Here is a 6,000-nt window from a genome sequence, read left to right as displayed (position 1 = left end):
AAAAGTGAAATGCAACTTTTCATGCATAAATTTATAACTCACATACATGTAAATATAAAACTTCAAGTGTTTAAGAGTTTGGAAACTGACTACGCTAATAATAATATTGATTGACATTTTTTTGTTTCAGGGTCAGAAACAGTTGACTCATGTTATTAATATGGAAGAAAGCTTTTATGCTCAAAAAGCTATTAAGACTCATTTCTTGAATGGAGATAGAAATAAGACCCAGAAATACAACATACTTTCATGTCAGTATTAAGAATCGTCAAAATGCTAAATTGATTTCAAGGATCGTTGGTACGGATGGTACTGTTTTCCATAATCTTAATGGTATTGCTAATAATGGTATTCATTATTTTTCTATAATGCTTTCCAAAGAAATGGTGATTCCCTCACCCCTATTGATAGGAATCTTTATAGTAGAGATGTTACTATTAATAATGTTTTGCTTACCAATATTCCTAGTAGTGTTGAAATTAAAGAAATTATTGATCTTATGGAAACGGGCAATGATACTGGTCCGGATGGTTTCACAGCCGAGTTATATAAACATGGGTGGAACATTATTCATATTGAAGTTGTTGCTACTATTCAAGACTTTTTTAGAGGAAAGGATTTGTCGAGATATTTTAATTTCTCTAATATTGTGATGATTCTCAAGATGTGTGATGCTAATACTTGGGATGTTTTTCGACCTGTTAGTTTGAATATTGTTCTGTCTAAGGTTATATAAAAAATTTTGGTTAAAAGATTGCAACCAATTCTTAATGATATTATTAGCATGAATCAATCTGCTTTTTTAAAAAAGCAGGAATATCTGTTATAATGCTCTTATAGTACAAGAGCTTCTATTGGATATTGATAAAAAAAGCAGAGGAGGGAATATCATCTTCAAAATGGACATTAAAAAACTTTTGACACTATTTGCTGGGAATTCATTATGGATATACTTAAAGCTATTGGTTTTAATAATGTTTTCTGTAAGCTAATTTATAGATTACTCAATGACAACTTTTACTCTCTTCTTATTAATGGTACTAAACATGATTTTTTTTCAAAGTTTCAAAGGGTATCAAGCACAGAGATCTTCTATCTCCTTATCTCTTTATTATTGCTTTTGATTATTTATCTAGATACTTGAATGGTTTATGTACTAGATATCCTAGTTTGACATATAATCATAAAGACAAATTGTGTATTTCACATTTGTGTTTTGCTGATGACTGATTATCTTTACCAATGCTAATAAACATTCCATTAAAAGAGTTTGGCAAGAGATTTTAAATTTTCAGACTATTTTTGGATTGCTCTTTAATACTTCTAAATGTTCTTTCTATTTTTCGAAAAATATCAATGTTTCCAAAAGGAACTGGATTATGGATTTTACTGGTTGTAATAAAATTTCTTTACCTTTGACTTATCTGGGTTTTCATATGGATAAGGGTAAGAAGTGAAGTGCTCTTTTTTTGAGTTTGTTTGATAAAATCAAGAATAAGATTTTATCATGGAAAAATAAGTTTCTTTCTTTTAGTGGAAGGGTAACTCTTCTTAAAATTGTTCTTACTTCTCTCCTTCTTTATACTCTTCAAGTTAAGAATATGCCTTTGAATGTTATTACAAAGATTGAAAATATTTTTAATAAGTTTCTGTAGGAAGGCAAAAGTAATTCCAAAATCAATTGGAAGAGTTGATATAAGCTTCATAAACCTATAGAGAAAGGTGGTCTTGCTTTAGAAGCTTAAATGATTTTATTAAGATTAATTTTATGAAATTATGGTATCGTTTTCGTCAAAATAATTCTATTTGGGCTTCTTTGATGCATGTTAAATATTTCTCTAATAAGAATCTTATGACTATTACCTATAATAAAATTGATTCTTTTATTTAGCGTGAAATGCTTAAAGTTGCTAGAAATATTGAGGATTTAATTTGTTGGGACATTGGTAAAAATGACTGTTCCTTCTGGTATGATGATTGGTTGGGTAAAGGGGCTCTTCCAGTCTTTTAAGGTGGTTCTGAGACTCTTAATACCAAGATTAAAGACCTTTGGTCTGATAGTAATTGGTGCTTAAGTGAACTTTTGAATAAGGTTCATTATGATGATGCTCATTTTATTGCTTCTATTCCTATTGATCAGAATAAGTCTGATGTGCCAAAAATTAAAGGCAAATTGGGGGACTCTTATGCTGAGTGTTTTGCTAACTCCTTCCAAAACTTTCAAGGTTTAAATCTGAAATAGATTTGGAATCCTTGGTTTAAATCTTCCATCTCTTTTTTTATTTGGAGAGTCTTACATAATATCATGCCTAGTGATGATATTCTTAAGATGAAAGGTTTAAGGATGCCTTCCTGTTGTGTGTTATATCGTGATAATGAGGAATCTATTGATCATATTTTTATTAAGTGTCATTTTACTACTGCTATTTGGAATGATATTATTATGAAGTTGCAGTTAACCAGATTCAACATGAATTTGTTTCTATATAACATAATCTCTGATGTTTTCAATGCTTGGAAACTTCTTGATCATGGTTTTTTTACTGCTATACATACTGTTATTATTTGGTTTAGATGACTTGCTAGAAATGATAGTAAATTCAACAATATTGTTCCCAATGTGCATCGTACTGTTAGTATGGTTTTTAATTATTTGTATAAATGATTAAAGTTATTGACTGTAACAACAAGATTTCAGGTAATATGAAGAAGTTGATGCAGTATTTGGACATTCTTGTTTCTTTGCACAATAAGATGTTTTATAATGTTAAGTGGCATAAACTGTGGATGCCTTTTATTAAAATTAATGTAGATGGTTGCTGAAATGCTTTATCTGCTAGTGTAGGTGGAGTTTGTAGAGATTTTTTTTTGGCTCTATTATTTGTTGGTTCTCGGCAGGTGCATTTTTTGATTCTCCTCTAATTACTGAAGCTGATGCTTTAGTCTAAGAAAGATGTTTTCTTATTTATTGAATATCACAATTAAACCCTACTTATATCATTAGTTATTTATTAGTTATTAAAATTGTCTATTTATTTTAATTGTCTATTAGTGACAGATAAACAAATTGAACGTCGTTGTTTTGATTAAAGTATTGCTTTTCTAAGGTCTTAGTCGTAATTCTAAACTACTCCCAGTGGGAACGTAGGACTCCATTAGAGCCCTATATTACATGAGGGTTTCTAAGATTGTTCCTCACAATCTGTTGTTTGTAGCTTTAAAAGATATTGGTTTGTTTTTAGTCTTTTTGGATGTTTATCTGCTTTAATGTACTTTTTTATTTTTGTTTGGTTTATCTGTTTTGGTGTACTTTTTTTATTTTTTGTTTGGTTTTGTGTGTTTGAATCTTTGTTGTGTTTGTGGGGTGGGTGAGTTGTATTTTCAAGTTGGAGAGAGATTTTTTTTTTATTTTCTTTTGTGTGATTGTAGGGTGTGTGTGTTGAGACCTCTTTCCTGTGTGTGTGTTGAGATCTCTTTCCCGGGCTTGTATTTTTTCTTGTGAAATAAAATAAGAGCGGATAATGCTCTTTTATAAAAAAAAACACAAAAGAATTGTTGGTTCTATATGTAAATGTCCTTTTTTTAATTTATATTATCGATTCTATAGCCTCATCAAAATTTTAATGGAGAAATGTCATATTTTGATTGATCTTGTTGATTTGAATGAATTGAGTTCGAAGTGGAATAACTAGTTAGAGATGATCAATTCATTAAATTAGAAGAAGCCATAAAAGTATGTGATGATCTCACATAGAAGTTCAAGTTGTGAAAGTTATTCGGCATAATTCTCTCTATTTTGCCAATTTTATATTGGTCCCAAAGCTTTGGATAGTCTCGAAGCCATTTAGCCAAGTCATCAAATGAATTTGCCCACAACAAACTGCTTGTCAAACCCAAAGCATAGTCCTCAAAGAACTAAGGTGAACAATATCTATATGGGTAGCAAACTCAAATCTTATATAACAAAGTGTGATGGGGCTTATAGGTTTTAATCCCAACAAGGATCAAATTATTAAAAGGTGTGAACGATTTAGATATCTTGGGTCCGTTGTCCAAAGCGATGGTGATATAGATGGGGATGTTAATAGTAGAATTCAAGTTGGTTGGTTGAAGTGGAGGAATGCTTCGGGCCTTTTGTGTGATAGAAAAGTACCGCTAAGGCTGAAAGGAAAATTTTATAAGATGGTGGTGAGACCTGCAATGCTCTATGGGGCTGAATGTTGGCCTTTAAAAGCGAAGCATAATAATAAGTTAAGTGTTGCCGGGATGAGAATGATTAGGTGGATGAGTGGCTTTACTCTTAGAGACAAAATGCGGAATGAATATATTCGTGATAGGGTTGGTGTAGCTCCTGTGACAGACAAAATTAGAGAAAGTCGTCTTAGATGGTTTGGTCATATTAAACGTCGACCATTAGATGATCCGATTAGGAGAGTAGATGTTTTAAATTCGACTTGTGTTAAGAAAGGCAGAGGTAGACCTAGGAAGACTTGGGCTTATTGTATTAAAAATGATCTTAATTTACTAGAACTAAATGAAAATATGACACTAAATAGGACGCAATGGAGAAAAAGGATTCATGTAGCCGACCCCACGTAGTGGGATTAAGGCTTTGTTGTTGTTGTTGTTGTTGTAATCCAATAATATATTGATATTTTTATATATACCATTCGAAATTATAACTTTTATGTATTTAACACATCAAATTTTAATATAATGAGGTCACTGATACTTACGAGTTATAAGTCCCCTCTGGTCTGGGGTTCGATTTTCCTCGAGTGTAGGGTGATACTCGAATTCTTTGGTGCATGAGGGATGATCGGGGCTTATAATAGCCTCGAGTCATTCCCTATTTTATATATATATATACTGAATGTTGAGATGGGACATCTTACTTGCTATTACAAAAGTAATGATCATAAAAAGTTTATCTGATAAATTAAATTATCTTATTTTTTAATAAATATACAACGCAACAAGAAAATATGAGAACTAATTATGTACACTAAAAAATTTAACAAATCAAGTTGGACCCACCAACCGGTGAAGTCTCTTCACAAATTAGTTCATCATCAAGCAATGAATCCACTCACTAATGGGGGTAAATTGCATGTCAAATCAAGTCAAAACCACTATATAGCTTGATCACTAGTTAAAAAGGTAAGCTTGACAACTCATTTACAAAACCTTGGTCTTCAATAAGTCATAACATATTAGAATGACCAAAAAACTAGCTAATGACAAGATCTAAAATTTTCCTAATGAATAGCTCAAGTTTATTTATGAATATTAGGCGCGAGTTAATCTGATGCTAGTTTTTGGCAATGATGCCCAGAGGCATGACTATAAATTTGCCCAACAATGAGCTTAGGTTATATTCACAACCTACTCACCTTCAATAAGCTCAGCATCTTACAAAAAACTTTGAGTTATCTCATCACTCAATAACTAAGGGTAGCATTACTTGATCAATTTAGCCATAGGAGGTGTTAAAACTCAAAAAGCGTTAAAGGATACACCTAAATATGAGGCATTAAATGTATCATTATTCTATTTATTATTTCTAACTATATAATCTTGATACACTATCATATAAAAACAAGTGTAGACACGAGAATATAGAACAATACAAGATATTCTCGTTGGCCTCATTTTATGGTCTCTGAATACTAGGCATTATCATGTATCATTATTCTAAAATTTATTTCTTTTCACATAATCTTTAAACACCTTCATATAAAGACAGATGTAAACACGAGAGAATAGAACAATACAAGATATACCGGTTGGCCTCATTCTCATCTTTGTCAATTTTGGATTCAATAATAATGATTAAAAATTAATTATAAATGCTTATTGCAAGGAGCAAAATTTTAAACCTTTAAGTTAATAGCATAAAATTTCCAAAGAAATAAAAAAAAAAACACAAGAAAGTAAACTAAGAGGCACAATAACTTTTGTATGCTCCAATTTGTAATAGCCTACATAAAAGTTCGCATT

Source organism: Phalaenopsis equestris, unplaced genomic scaffold (genome assembly GCF_001263595.1).
Source record: "Phalaenopsis equestris unplaced genomic scaffold, ASM126359v1 Scaffold000055, whole genome shotgun sequence".
NCBI classification, from domain to species: domain Eukaryota; kingdom Viridiplantae; phylum Streptophyta; class Magnoliopsida; order Asparagales; family Orchidaceae; genus Phalaenopsis; species Phalaenopsis equestris.
This window is presented reverse-complemented; position numbering follows the sequence as displayed.